Source organism: Dermacentor albipictus, chromosome 5 (assembly GCF_038994185.2).
Source record: "Dermacentor albipictus isolate Rhodes 1998 colony chromosome 5, USDA_Dalb.pri_finalv2, whole genome shotgun sequence".
NCBI lineage: Eukaryota > Metazoa > Arthropoda > Arachnida > Ixodida > Ixodidae > Dermacentor > Dermacentor albipictus.
In genome coordinates, this window is record NC_091825.1 from 159,764,312 (window position 1) to 159,780,421 (window position 16,110).

Consider the following 16,110-nt stretch of genomic DNA (forward strand, 5'->3'; position numbering starts at 1 on the left):
ACGCAATGGTGACATCACTGCGGGTATTTCTACTGAATCAAATGCCTTTTTCATAATCTATGAAAGCCATATAAAAATGTTGATTGTACTCCATGATTTTCTGAATTGATTGATGACATGGACATGATCCATTGTAGATGATCCCTTCCTGAAGCTAGCCTGTCCTCTTGGTTGATTGAAGCCAAGTATTGTGGTGTTTTTGCTTAAATTATCTTGGTAAATATTCCAAGCATTACGAAAATCAAGTTTATAGGGCTATAATCTTTTTTTTAAATCTTCAACGTCTCCCTTCTTATGGATTAGTATAATGTTGGTCATTCTTCAAGCTCTCAGGCAAACTTGGAGTCCTGAGGCATTGCGCATAAAGAGCCGCAAGCTTTTCAAGCATATCTCCTTCATTTGTGATTAAAGCGACTGTTATTCCATCTTCTCCAGGCTGCTTTTCCGCAGGAAATTTCTTGCAAGTTCCTCATGACTTCATCGTTAGCATAAAAGAAGCCTCCATGTCTTGTTCATCACTATTTCCATTGACGGTTGCGTGGCTACACTTGGTACTATACAGGTCAGTAGAAAATTATTCTGCTGCTTCTACTATTTTTTGATAAAATCAAATATTTGAGCAGCAATATACTCTAAGGAAACCCGAAATGCATGAAATATCTAAAAGCTGACTCGCTAATTGGCAACACGGAAGAAATTGCGCTTTTTGTGACTGGCCGGATTGCGCCTTTGAGTACATCCATCAGCGCGTTTTTGCTTTATTGCTATGTTGTGCTCACCCTGATGGTGTAGTCTCGCAATATACATTTATATTTAGCTCCCTTCTTTTCTCGTCCATAAGTATATGCTAATAGACCGGATAATGCTGTCACGTTAACAAGAAGCATTTCCTTTTATTCTTATCTCTGCATCCAAATGACCACAAACCGAACTTCGTCACTGCATGTTTGCCTTATTTACAACAAGCCATTCATAGTAACCCTCAGCCATCTTGCCTATCTGCTTATTCGACGCAGCGCAAGGGTGCGATTTGAAAGAAAAGCCCTCGCCATCATCCGATACGTTTGGCTATATTGTGATCCATGGTTAGATAGGCTGCAGGATGCACGATTAAATTGAAGGCATATTTGCTGTACAAGTACACAGCTGCATTCTCATTAGTTCTGATAGCAGGCTTTCTATAACGCTCATGCAGCCCAGCGTCCATTATTCAAGATCTGCAGTCGCAATTTGAGATAATGAAGGTAAAATATTAACATTTTATCCTGCTTACATTGTTTTGACATTGTCGACTTTGTTGCGTTCAGATACATGTCATCAGTGCTCCCCCGAAGGCGAGCACTTCCTGTAAATAAAAAAATTAGGCAAGCTTTTGGGTGATGCCCAACGAATCGACGCGCCTGATGAAATACGAGCAAGATGCAGGTGACATGTGCGTACACAATCGAATTGAGGAGTTTTGCGCCCAGTAATAATGCCTTGTTTTATGGGAGACGCCGTAGTGAAGGGCTCCGGATGGATTTTGACCAGCGAGGACTCCTTTACGTGCACCTAAGTCTAATTATACTAGCGCCTTTACTTTTCGCCACCATTGATATGCGGCCTCAGTGACAGGGCATCGAGGACATGACATTTTGCTCAGCAACAAAGTGCCACTGCCATTGAGCCACTACAGCTCTTGTGCTGCAGAAAGCCAAAGCAGACTGTCGTCCCATTCAGCTACACTGGAGCCAAAACCAAAAGGAGTAGCAAGCATTAGCGCATTCTAGTTGTGCGGTGCCCTGTTTGCCTTATTGAGATAAATAATTTTTTTAAACTCAGTTGAGCGCAGGGCTATCTTTAAAAAAGTAGTCATATAAGCAGCAGCCATAACCGCAAGCGCTACAATATAGAATAGCGCCTCGTACGCCTACCAACGCCGAGGTGAAGCAGAGGGTAAGTATGCAGCATCGGTCGGAAGAGACAGGTGGCGAAGAGAAAACACAAAAGCTGTTACCGTTTCAAGAGCCACAAAAAAAAGAAAAAGATGACTGCGCTGCGTGAAGGCATTGCCACAAAATACAGAGAAAACGGGACTCTGCAACTAAACGTTCAATCAGCGGTTTACTCTGGACAACTGCTCGCTCGCTAAAGCGGGCTATGTGGCTCCTGCGCGTAGCGCAAAACTTATTCGCTCGAAATCCGGTGGTCCCAGGTTATTATGTAGCTCAGCATCAATGCTGCCTGTTATTGCTTGTCACCACTGGTGTCAGTGCATGTCGCTGAGCTCTGCACATACGACAAATGCACAGTGGTGCAAGGCAACGCAAATGAAACAAAAAAGAGTCATGGTACCCCTAGCTACGTGTTTTGCGCCTGGAAAAGCATGAAAATAATTTTTAAAAACACACCCATTCAAGTGAGATTTGCACTTAGATATTTATTGTTGCATCGGGATTTATGTAAGATGTTAGAACCTGTATTGCATGGCGGTATTTCAAGAAATAGGAGCAACAAAACGCCCTGTCTGTGCCTAATGTCTGGCATGTGCGCCAAAATACTAACGACACAGGCTCGTAAAAGCCATAACCGTGGCGCAAACTCTTTTATCTAAGTATCATAGCAGTAATTTTTCCGTGGCACTGGTTATCACTCCGGTAAGGGTCCTCTACGATGAGACTATGACAGTAGTAAGGACTGGCATCTACCCAGCCTGACATAAAGTGGTCAAATTAATCTGCCTAAGTTTTCGTTTAGAATACCATCACTTAACATTATCCACATTCCTATAACATATGGTCCCAACAAAATTATAAAATGTTTGCGAACATGAATACCGCAAAGATAATTTTATGCTTTTTTTGCGAATCATAAATATGTAATCAGCTACATATATACATTCCGCAGTTGTAGTGCTTGAAAGGTAGGGGAAGGGGAGGAAATAGACATAGAGAGAGTTAGAATTACCCACATTACCATTGATCCGTGTTTGAATGTCTGGACTCAATTATGAATGTTCTAGCACGTCTCAGCTTCTTGAGAGCAGATAAATAACGGTGCATCATGGTCAAAAGCGCCTGTTATGGACATCACAATTTTGGACATCACATCACAATGCCCCGGAAGTAGCGCGCGAGACTTCGTGCATCCGGTTGTCATTGCCGGCGACAAAAAAGAAACGCCCGCAAGCGCGTGAACGACGTTCTTCCTGAGAGTTCTCGTTTCGAACGAGAAGACGACCCACAGGTTGCTGAAGGGGACCTTGCAAGTGTCAACATTGGTGTTGTCGAGCCGCTGCCTGGTCGCAGGTGACTGGCAGTCGCACGACCTCTGCGACTCGCAAGTGTGAATGCGCCCTAAGAGGTGCGCTTTGAAGAGGTCATTCAGCAATATAATAAAACCCTATCTGCTGAGTACATAGGCGCGCTAAACTGTAGCCATTTGCAGTGTTAAGTTTAACATCGCTTGCGCAAAAGGACATGAAGAGACCAAAGTGCAACGGCTCAATACAAAGCTTATAAAAGCTGCAGCCTTTCATCCTTGCGCTATCGCATTGTATAAGCCAGCGTCGCGAGTGGCGCAGTTTATCGCAACACTACACATTTAGTACGATTATGGAGACTTTGGTACGTGCTGCGTGTAATTCCTTGACAATTCCTTGAGCGCACAAACAGAACGCTTGCCAACATGCTGTCCATGTACGTCGATTCAGCACACAGGAATTGGGACAGTATCTTGCCTTTGATTACCTATGCCTTCAATACCGCGAGACACGAGACCACTGGTTACTCACCATTTTTCCTTCTGTATGCTCGTCTGCCACGCTACACCCTCGACACCATATTTCCCTACTTCGCTCATGGCAATGAATCAATTAATGAGATCCTATATCGAGCAGAAGAAGCGCGACGCCTCGCTAGGCTACGCACCCTAGCATCGCAGGACCGGTCCAAGATACGCTATGATGGGCGTCATCGCCGCGTTTACTTCGATCCTGATGACCTTGTGTGGCTCTGGACGCCGTTGCGGAAGCGTGGCTTGTGCTAGAAGTTTCTCGCCCACTATGTCGGCCCTTACGTTATTCTGGAGTGCCTCAGCGAAGTAAACTACCGCATTGCGAGTCTCACGAGCAGTGGACGACGCTCGGCCAAGACTGAAGTGACACACGTCGCGCGTCAGAGGCGTTACAACCCACGAGATGACTGACTCGTCCGGCGGGCTTCGTCTGCCAGCGGGGAAATGTCACAAGCTGTCATGAACCACGCCTGCTGCGCAGACAACTAGATGAAAGAAAGAAGAGAACGACGTTAGCCAAGCTGCCGCGAGACCGCTCTTCAACAACCGCACCTATCAACCAGATTCATCTGGTTCTGCATTAAAACACCTCGTGTGTAACAATATTAAACGACGTACGCTTCCACGAGCCTCATTTAGAGTCACTATAATCAATGAATATATGATCTGGTCTGGTAGAAACAACTTAGTCGCTGGTGTCTTGACTATACTAAATCCACGAATCTCATCAGTTTTGTTTTAAAGCAAAGCGTTCTTTGTCGCCTTTATTTCTTGCTATCTTTCTTTTTTTTTGCTTTCTTTTGTCATCTTCGCCGAGCAGTGTGCGTGCTCTTCCTCACATCGTGATATGCCCCGTGCATTCGCTTCCTGAAATGTTACGCCGAACAGAGAGAATGTTGCTCTCATAGAAAATAAGGAGGTAAATTCCACAATGTGGCCGCGCCCCACCGTCTTGCAGGGAGAGTCCCTTGAAATCAATTTTCTCGCTTTCAGCTCGCAGTGCCATGCTAGTGTTTCTAGGGTTTCTAGCTTACTTCGAAGTAAACTGTTAGTTTATGTCCACAGGCAAGCTTGTCTAACAAGACGTTAGGGGAACACTCAGTCGCCTTTGCGTTTCTTGAATAATTTGTCAACTTATCGCAAACAGCATTCTTAAGGCTTATTTATGTCGTATACTTTGTTTCATTGCATTTTTATTCTGTTTTGACTCGAATATTTTTTTTTGGCAGCCTTGGTCACTTCATTGCACTCCGCGATAAATTTTCATAATCAGCATTCTACTGCCCGACCTTTACAAACGCTATATAACGCGTAAACAAAATACAGCATACTCAATTCTAGCACACTGCCTTGTCGAATGGTTTAGTTCTTGTCAAATTATAAAAATGGGGTTACAAAATATCGAGGCCCAAGTAGATCTTATTATTCTTGTCCGAAAGACTATTAGTACCTGGCACAAGCACGTTCGTGCGATTCATTTTCGATACGCCAAACTTTAAAGAAAACTTTCGATTATTATGCATATCGTTATGTTTCTATTGTACAGTGTATAGATGAACTCTTACCTAACACGGGTGCCTACGGGTCATTTCTATTTGGTTTAGTTTGTTTTCTTTTGTTCACAATTATTTTTGGTAGACTTAGTATGTTTGGGTGTTTGTGACAAGTGTGTGCGTATTCCTCAAGGGTGTATTATGATAGCCGGCTCTAATGTAGCCTACCGCCAGATCAGTGGGCAATTATTAGGCAACAACAACAGCACCAACTATCCAACTTCACTGTCTTGTTGGCGCTGATGCTTCCGTTTACGTAGTGGAAGTGACGTGGACACTTGAAATCTGCAGCGCCCCTCTACGCGACATAGCCAGGAAGTGAGTGTTGAAGCCGTTTAGAGGCAAAAGGACTATTTAGCCTCTCATTCAGCAAATTCCATCTACACCGATAACGTTCATTGACGTGCACTTCTCGGAAACATGCGTTACGCAGTAGGGGCTAGAAAAAGCTGGTGTGCACTTTTGCCTGAATCCAAATGCTTGTTTGATGCCCAGCTTTACAGTTTCACGCTATTGTTAGGGCAAAGTAGCGAGCCGAAGCATGCTCTGTAAATTCGACATCTAAAACGCCGTCGTTGGTTAAGACTCGGCAATGCTCCGATGACTTTTCTGGGCTTTCACTACGCTTGCAAGTACAGTAGCTTTCAACGGTATAACTTCCTGGAATGACCACATAACGCACGATGTACAATTCCACATCTGTTTTTGCAACTTTCTAGCTCATTTCAAGAAGATCAAAATCATTGTACAATGGGGAACAGTCACGATACTTTTGTTTTGACAGCACAAGTAGGATATTTTGCTTCCTCTTTGACAGAACTAGACGGCAGCGGACGGTTTCGAGCCAGACGGAACCTTCGGCGCTGGTTTACTGTGCGTGGGCCCTAGCACTAGAGGAGAAGCACTCCCCGCAGGCTTGCCTCCTCGGCGCCTGCATCAGAGGTGATAAGGCGCGACTTCAAGTGCTTCTGAATTTATAGCGCTTGCTACAAACAACAAAAGCCACAACATAATAGGTTGAAAGCATGACACAGGAGCACACACTGTGCGATTTCAAGCGTATAGGTTCTGTGTTTCTCACCGATGCTGGCAGTCACGCGCCAGAGAAACGCCAATAGCGGTGCGTTCCATGAATTCGCCATGAAAACGAAGACCGTCATTTTATTCGAAAGTCATTGACGAAATGTAAGCTGTGTAACAAAAGTGCAGTAGCTTTTCATTTCGTGGCGAAAAAATAAGTTGCAACTTGCACAAAAATTGCGGTATCTTATTGAAGCTTCGCTCAGTTTGACGAAGGCATCACGATATGTTATTCGTTCGAACAAGTTGTGGTTGGTGACCGTAACACTTTTGCAATTGTTCGTGGTATAACATTGAACTATTTGGCATAAGGCTATTTAAATCAGACTACTAAACAATTTTTGAAGCCTCGACCAACGTGTTACAATATACTCGTATTGAAATAGTGGAAAGTACGGGAAAGGATCACCCTTTTTCTTATTATATTGTATCTCCTGTACATACTTCCTATTTTGGTATACCATTTAGTTTGTCTTGTATGAGCATTTCTATGTATTTTGTAATATACATAACCTATGTGTCGGCCACAGCGCCCAGTTGTGCCATTCACATCCCGTTTAAATTATACGCATAATGAGAACTCGATTTCAAATTTCACATACCAATGTTACGGTGCTGAATTTATTAGCGCAGCGCGGAACGCACTAATGACAGCAGGGCTCCAAATGAAACATCTGGTATATGTTTCTCTTTTGCAGAATGCAAATAAAGAGACAATACAATGAATACTGTAAAACATTTTTGTAAGTGCCCATCATCGCTGACGACAAAGCGCGAAAACCAGAAGGCTCCTGCGAAACTTCATTACACCCTGTTCGCGCTCGAATGAATAGCCTTCTTTCGTCGATAGCAAGCAACGCGTTTCAATGAAAGTGTCACTTGAGAGAGCAGAATTGAGGAAGCGTTTTTAAATAACGTTTACTCAGGAAAAATGCAAATTCACCAGCCCCAAAAATGAGATGCTTTTCTTTTTTTGCGATTAGTGCTTCAATCTTTATTCTCGATCCACAGGGTTTTCAATCGCAGGCTCACTTGCTCACTGCTTTTGTGGGGCCTGTACTCTATTCATTGCACCTTTTTTGCATCACAATGCCTTTTTGAAGCTGAACGTATTCTACATATGCTGATCGGCAAACTACATTCAATGGCGGGGAATTATATTTGGCAGCAGTCTACTAAACAAGTTGGTGCCGTTATTTGTGGTTTTTGATCTCGTTTTTTTTGTATTTCATGACGTTGTAAGCCTTTTAAAATATTAACGCTAAACTAGTCCCACCAAGAAACAGTGCGACCGTCAACATTGCAGAGGCACTTTAGCGTATGCGAAAATTCATAGCCATGACAAAGTCAAGAGGCAAGCGTAACTAGTCTGAATTGCATCTCCGCTGTCTAAACGAGAAGAAAGGGGGTTAACCGAGCGGCCCGATTTTTTATTAGTCATATCATAAGAAGCCACCAAGGACAACAATGGGGAAATTATCCGGCATTGTTGATGCGTTTAGGTAGTATGCGTGGGTTTATTGGCCGGTTGCCTTCACCCAAACAGATCACGTTCTCGTGACGCCTGCGGCAGAAAGGATGTTCCACATCCGCCATCAAGGTCTGTGAGTGGTGGCGCTGGCTAACACTCCCAGGTTTCTGCTAGCAAACATAATTAGCCAAGCAAGTGGATGGGGAAACGGCGCCGCGGTAGCTCAATTGGTTGAGCATCGCACGCGAAATTCGAAGGTTGTGGGATCGCTCCCCACCTGCGGTAAGCTGTTTCTTCATCCACTTTCATTTCCGTTAATTTATCATTTCATTATTTCATTTATTAAGCACAAGTAATTTAGTCTTTGTTGTCCTTTGTGTCAGTGTTTCTTGGCTTCTTATGATATCTCCACAGTTTGTCTTTCTCGAGACATTCCATGTGCAGGTCCGGGAATCTGAACAGTTGCTTCGTTTTCGAACTTCAGCTTTGAGAGATTGAGAAATAGAAGAGAAGAAAGGCAGGGAAGGTTAACGAGACGCAAGTTCGGTTTGCTATCGTGCACTGGGCGAAAGGGTATAGCTTTGAAATGCGTGGCAAGTATAGATAATATGGCCATCATCAAGAGTATATTAGTGCAACTTTGTTGTAGTGGCCAAGCGGGGCATCGTGCGTGGTTATTAACCTTTCAAGCAGCCTTCATCACCCTCATCATCAGCCTGGTTACGCCCACTGCAGGGCAAAGGCATCTCCCATACTTCTCCAACAACCTCGGTCATGTACTAATTGTGGCCATGTCGTCCCTGCAAACTTCTTAATCTCATCCGCCCACCTAACTTTCTGCCGCCCCCTGCTACGCTTCCCTTCCCTTGGAATCCAGTCCGTAACCCTTAATGACCATCGGTTATCTTCCCTCCTCATTACATGTCCCGCCCATGCCCATTTATTTTTCTTGATTTCAACTAAGATGTCATTAACTCGCGTTTGTTCCCTCACCCAATCTGCTCTTTTCTTATCCCTTATAGTTACACCCATCATTATTCTTTCCATAGCTCGTTGCGTCGTCCTCAATTTCAGTAGAACCCTTTTCGTAAGCCTCCAGGTTTTCGCCCCGTAGGTGAGTACTGGTAAGACACAGTTGTTATGCACTTTTCTCTTGGGTGATAATGGCAACCTGCTGTTCATAACCTGAGAATGCCTGCCAAACGCACCCCAGCCCATTCTTATTCTTTTGGTTATTTCCGTCTAATGATCCGGATCCACCGTCACTACTTCCCTAAGTAGATGTATTCTCTTGCCACTTCCAGTGCCTCGCTACCTATTGTAAATTGCTGTTCTCTTCCGAGACAGTTAAACATTACTTTAGTTTTCTGCAGATTAATTTTTAGACCCACTCTTCTGCTTTGTCTCTCCAGGTCAGTGAGCATGCATTGCAATTGGTCCCCTGAGTTACTAAGCAAAGCAATATCATCAGCGAATCGCAAGTTACTAAGGTATTCTCCATTAACTTTTATCCCCAATTCTTCCCAATCCAGTTCTCTAAATACCTCTTGTAAACACGCTGTGAATAGCATTGGAGAGATTGTATCTCCCTGCCTGACGCCTTTCTTTATTGGGATTTTGTTGCTTTCTTTATGGAGCACTACGGTGGCTGTGGAGCCGCTATAGATATCTTTCAGTATTTTTACATACGGCTCGTCTACACCCAGATTCCGTAATGCCTCCATGACTGCTGAGGTTTAGACAGAATTAAATGCTTTCTCCTAATCAATGAAAGCTATATATAAGGGTCAGTTATATTCCGCGCATTTCTCTATCACCTGATTGATAGTGTGAATATGGTCTATTGTTCAGTAGTCTTACAAGCAGCCTTACTTACAAAAATTTAGGTGTGAGCCATGCAAGGACTTCGCAAGCGTTATTTCCAGTTTAAATCTAGACTGTTGTCATTAGCACAGGTATAAAGCCTATTTATAGAACTTAGCAAAACGTCTCGCAATTCAATATAGCCGGCGTCTCAGACGACCATCGGAAAGAGCTTTGCGCAATGAAAGTTGAACCTATGGTGAAAACCCCTCCTTGCTTTCCACGGCCCACGGCCACGCAAACACATACACACGCACACACACACATGCGCGCCCATGGGCTAGGATACTCGACGATAGAGGCACACGCACACGAACCTGTGCTTTTGTGGGAATGTAAATAAGGCCATAATTGCAGACCTCCAAAAGCCTAGCTAGACAGTTATTCACTGCTTAAATGACGCTCCGCGCACTGTAATACCCGCAAGCAAAAGTACACGGAGCGAAAGGAAACATGCAAGAAAGCTCACGCAGACGCAAGAGGCGGAACGAAATGGAAATAATCAATGCGTGTCCGCCCAATAGAGAAGATTCCTTGGTCACTGCGCCGCATCGACGAGCAGTAAAAGGAGCTGATACAGCGCAGCGTTTACGGTCCTTTCATTGCCTCACGTGATTTCCGACCTGCTCCCCAGCGGCTTTCCAAGTGACCCTAAACCATAAAATGCCGCTCTCTGATTACTCGTGTCCAAACACACTCTTTTAACGGCGGTAATACTACAGTAGGGCAACTTTGATTTACACAGGTATAGTAAAACTCCGCATTTAGTAAATGAATGTGCCAGTTCAGGTTCAGCTTTAGTGCTTTCTTTAACAAAATATCCTTCAGACATATATGCGAATCCGGCAGCTGGTACACCAAAGACAGCAAAGCTGTGTAAGCGAGTTCACACACCCTTCGGAAGTATCAGGGGTCTGTTTGCTGACTCACGGCCTCGTTCGAACGCAGCAGCGTCACTAAGAGGAACCAGCCGTGATCGTGCTCGAACGCAGCAGTGTTCGAGCGCTGGCTGTTCTCAGTGACGGCTTCCACGCTGCGCGGCAGCATCACATCGTCAGATGTTAATGCCGCAACCGTACAGACACCCATGTCACTTCCAGCGTAGAGTTCGTAAAAGCAAGAACTACGAATTATTGGTTAAAAAAACATTCGTATAAATTGTTGCCTATATAAATGAGAATTACGCAGTTTTCTTATTTTTAACGTTTTGTCATTATGTTTCAAGGCAAGTTCTGGGCTCCGACACGTTGCGTTGAACTTGCATATGTCGTGGAACACGTCATCACACGCTGGCCTTCTCAGCCTCACGGAAACCGTCGCGCAATGGTCCTTCACAGCTTTGATGTTAAAAAAATAGTTTACAAAACAGAAATATCTGTGAAACCCATTGTAGCAAAAAGCAGCGGCCCCAGCGACGCTCCTTCTGGCCAGAGACGTATCCTGTCAGAGCGATCCACTGAGTTAGACTCTGACCTTCGCTTTCAGTGTAGACCGCCCGAGCAACATATTCCCATTTACTTGTGTGTCTTTTGTTTATTTGTAATAGCTAGATAAGCTTCCATTCGCTTTGTTTAGTTGTGCCACCGCAAGCAAAGCTTACACTCTAAAAACAAAAAATGGCTGTGGCTTAGGTAAGGTTAAGCCCAGGATGCGAAGCATACTAGCCTTTATTTTAGTTGTTGAACCACTGTTTAGCCTGGTGAACTGCTGTTGCTTGGCTATATTTGGTTCGGCTAGACGAAGAAACAACTCATGCATTACTTCTTCGCCTTCAAGAGTGGAACGCGACAGCGTTCCCGTCGACCCGCCAAGGGGTGTAAGACAATGGGCTACAGGGCAGCGACTACGCGCCCCGCATTGGACGCGGTGAGCGTCGAGCAAAGCAGCGTTCGGCGCGGCAACGAAATGTGCGCCTGAGCAAGAGACGCACGCCTTAGAAACAGCGCGTTTCTAAGGCAACACCGCATTCACTAGAGGCGCTTTTGTACCGCTTTGAAGCGTTGTACTCGTGGCTCAGTGGTAGCGTCTCCGTCCCACACTCCGGAGACCCTGGTTCGATTCCCACCCAGCCCGTCTTGCAAGAGTTGAGCCAAAGCCACTTCTCCTCTGTCGTGACGTCACGGTGTCACGTGATTTCATGGTCACCGCCGCGCCTGAGGAGCTGGGTTGAGCCCTCGTAATATGCTTCGCATAAAAAAATTGGATGACGTTAAGCTTCGCCTTCAAGAGTGGAACGCGACAGCGTTCCCGTCGACCCGTCAAGTGGTGTAAGACAATGGGCTACGGCGCAGCGAACACTTACGAGGCGCCCCGCATCGGACGCGGTGAGCGTCGAGCAACGCAGCGTTCGGCGCGGCAACGAAACGTGCGCCTGAGCAAGCGGAACGAAACAAAGAACTCGGTGTCTCCGAGGGGGAAACGATGCACGCCATCCAAACGTCGTGATCGGCACGGGCAGAAAGATAGATAGGGATCTAAAGAAAGGAAGGACGCTTGATTCTGCAACCCGTGAGGGAGCAAGGCGAAGCGTCGTCAGGGGAGAGGGAGTCCGGGCCGCGACGCGCCTCGCACCGGTCCCCGCACAGCCCCAATGCGCGCGTGGCGCGCCACCTGTCGGGGCATCGCCATACATTGAGAGGAGGGGGTCTTCTGTGTTTGCCGCAAAATGGCTCTGCGTGTGCGGAAAGCGCCGAAGAAATGTAGCGGAAACGCACTTCGCTACTCGTGTAAGTGCGACTTCTGTAAGTTACATGTTCATAATTACCGATATACACCGCAGTATAACTTTCTGCGGCTCGTTTTTAAGGCAACACCGCATTCACTAGAGGCGCTTTTGTACCACTGTGAAGCATGGAACTCGTGGCTGATCGGTAGCGTCTCCGTCTCACACTCCGGAGACCCTGGTTCGATTCCCATCCAGCGCATCTTGCAAGTTGTTTTTATTCATGAAGTGCCTGCCGGGATTTATCACTCACAGTCAACGCCGCTGACACCGACGACACCGGCTTTTTTGCGACACGAACTCTTTAAAGCTGTCGCGTTAAAAAAAAGGTCGTAGTAGTTACTATCTAGTGCCACACCATTTTCTACCTCAGTGTAATGCCAGTTAGCACCACTTAATACAATTATTTTCACCTCGGCTGCATATACCGGACCAGCTGTGGTGTATTCCACAGTTAGTCCGATATATGAGTTGCAGAAAAAGAAACTTTGAATCCAGTCGTGCTAACTGCGTCGGAATCGGTAGCTGAGTCCTATTAGTACCCGTGCCTACCTTGTTTAGTCAGCTATATTACTGACTTTATCGTTACCAAGTGCGGTTATATTAAGCTAGCAAGTGATGTGACACCATTGGTAGCAAGCACTGCGACCTTTCTTTTTTATGAGTGTACCATTTGTGCTGTTGCAGCCATCACAAATACAATGTTCTTGAGTGCTACGCTTCGAACAATCTGACAGCTTGGTACATTCTCACGTTTTCGGCAGAGCTAAGCTATGCTGCGCGCAAGCCTATTGTGCGTTGCAGTTTTCTTTACAAGAGCAAAAATCTGAAAAGAGATAATCACAAAAAAACGCGAATCCTAGTCATCCAAACCAACGTTTTTGGTGGCTCTGATTTAGGGGATAACAAGCCTTTTAATGGGAAACATTACTTGCCTCACCCCAGGCACTTTGCAGGGGGTCGATATTTCCTGTCTGGCCAGACTTCGAAACTCTGTAAAAGTAATAAACGCAGCGGAATCAAACTTCTGCGTGCGAATACAGCAGACCAATGCTCTAACCTGTCGCGTACTCGCGTAATCGCACGCGTACTCCTCTCGTGCAAAATCCGACCAGTACTGTGAGACAGCTGGCGCGTGCGTCACGTGCCAGTTTATTGTGTTCTTTCGTCGTCATGGCTCGCGCTTTGCGACGTTGTGCTATACTGAGTCCCTGTTTTCGGAATCGACCAAGATTCCCCAAAACTTTTCTCGTAGCAGCTAATGCTACGTAGAAAGAGTGCGATGCTGTACCGTGTACGTGATTGGCTCATGTCGAATGTGTTTTAACGTTTCATCGGAGAGTTCAAATCCCGGAGTAGAAACCATGCAGTCACCCGATAGTCGTCATCGTCGTTTGCTGCGGTCATCAAACACACACTAGGAAAGACACACAGCTGTTTGTCGTACAAAAACACGTTGGCCCACTTGCTAACGCTTTGCATAATCCTGAACGATGCTGGGTAGGGAGGTACGAGCAAAATGCTTCAAATACCCTAAATTCCAAAATGCGTTGGCTCTGCTCCATATTATTTTATTTTTTACAGAGAAGCTGTATATGGCTAAGTTAGGTTCTGGAAAACATTGCGTGCGTCTATATCGAGCCGTGTAGATCGAGAATTTCTCTCCATGCACCGGCCGATCCCGAAGATAGTCCAAACCCAGGCCGTCCCGCGGTGGAGGGAAGCACGCTTTAAGCACTCCGCCAACTTGCAAAATAAGTTTACTATTTTAGGTCCAAATGCAAACCGTATCACATATTAAGCTGATAAAAACAGTATACACTTGACCCGCCTCAGTCATGTCTACGTTCGCACCACCCTCTCTTTGATGGCGTTCCAAGCGCTTCTGCATTTCCTTTCCTTTCCTTCCACTCTGCCGTGGTGGCAGTACCGTAAGCGTGCTGCCTGAAATGACCACGAGGCGGAAAGAAATTAGAACCGTCCATGTGGCCCCAATCCCACAAACTTGGAACGTTTCACCGGAATAACGGCCAGGTTTTAGAGGGAGTTTTTGGGAAACCAATTTTGTAAGGCCTATGTTGTGGGTGACCGCTTGTGGTTTTCGAGTGACCTCACAACTGTTACTGCTCTGCGACCAACGCGTGATCGCCTTTGCTACGGGGAAACAGTGTGTGCCCTCGGAGTGCGGTGACGTGCCTGTCGGTTATACGTGCCGGAACTCGTTAGCAAACGGTGTCGTGCCACGTCTTGCAACTGTACATGGGTATGTATGCCGCCCGGTGGCTCATCACCTTCCGACGCTCAACATCGTGGAGGAGCGACTAGTCGCGCCTCGCCTTCCATTTATGTGCATATGGCGTTTGACGCACTGCAATGGACAGTTCGCCGCTGAGGGGTCCATATACACAGCTTCGCGGGTCATCCACCTTCACCGAGGGGAATGGCATGAATTTTATCAGTTTCAATATTATGCTCTTGGTTCAGATCAACCTTTACATGTTTCTTTACACTTAACAGAATATACACGCTTCTTATGTAGTAAACACATTTCACATAAACACATGCCGTCTCGTTTACTGTAACTGAATTCTGCTGACTGAAAGAGGCGACCGAACACGGATTCGAGAGCAACTCGACTTACCTTCTCTCACCAGGAAAACTGAAGTGCCTCAGAAGGTGCACGTTGCATTAGCGCACCAGCATGCTGTACTTTAAAGGCTGCACACAAACACAAATTTAAGATTGGCTAGCGTTCTGCCAAACGATAGCACTCACAACTGCCACGCGCACATTTTCCGATAAATTCCAAACAAATTACGCTTCCAGACGACTTAAATATTCCTGCCTGTGGTTAGCTGACACCAGTTACAGCTTCGATACCGTGCAATTTTGAAACTTCGCCACCTTTGGTATCACTTCGGGCTTTCCTGCATTCATACCGTTGCTATATATTGTGCGCAACCGTCACCATTCTCAACCGTATGAGTGTCTTCAACCATTATTTCTGCGAAGCAAAGCGGGAATTAGAGTGAATTAGGAATTGCATCTTTCGCAGTTCATAACGAAACACGAAAATTCTTCAAATGTTGCGAAACAACTGGTTATTTATTCGTGAAGTCATTCACGAACCCATTGTCAAGTGGAGGAAAGATTGCTTGTCGGGGCTCTAATTTCCCTAGTGATGCCACCACGAGGAGGCGGTCTATATGTCCTAAGAATACACAGTAAAGCGATAAGCCTGCAAATATCTTTAATGAGAACATTTACTAAAGCATGTTGCGTAGCTCGTTATGCGCCGCTCTAGCATAAGGAGAGCCACAGAGACGAATCAATATTTTCTTAATAACCACATAGAACCGCAACTGAAGAGAACCCTTCTTGTTTCATTTAATTTGTTTGGCTGCAAAAGTCAGGAATCATTCGTTTCATATGCCCCTTGTTTAATTGCACCAGTTCCTTCTCAATCTTCACAGCACGCATTTATGCCCAGATTTACGAGTTCTTACAGAGCCCTTGCAATGATTGCAAAATAAATAAAAATTAGAATACACGCAAACATAATCCTCACACTAACACGTGTCGTGTCGTTTAATGTTGAAGCACAGCTTCACAAAGAGTTAAATTTCAGAACATTGTCGAGGGCAAAA

The 16,110-nt window shown here is 45.5% G+C and overlaps 1 protein-coding gene and 1 pseudogene across 2 annotated transcripts in view; one reads left to right on the plus strand and one right to left on the minus strand.

Annotated features, from left to right (window-relative positions):
• The window catches only part of LOC135916337 (uncharacterized), a 415,240-nt gene that overhangs the window by 155,655 nt on the left and 243,475 nt on the right, over positions 1-16,110 (plus strand). The gene's annotated exons all lie outside the window — the stretch shown is intronic.
• On the minus strand, positions 14,129-14,303 carry LOC135916362 (U2 spliceosomal RNA; annotated as a pseudogene).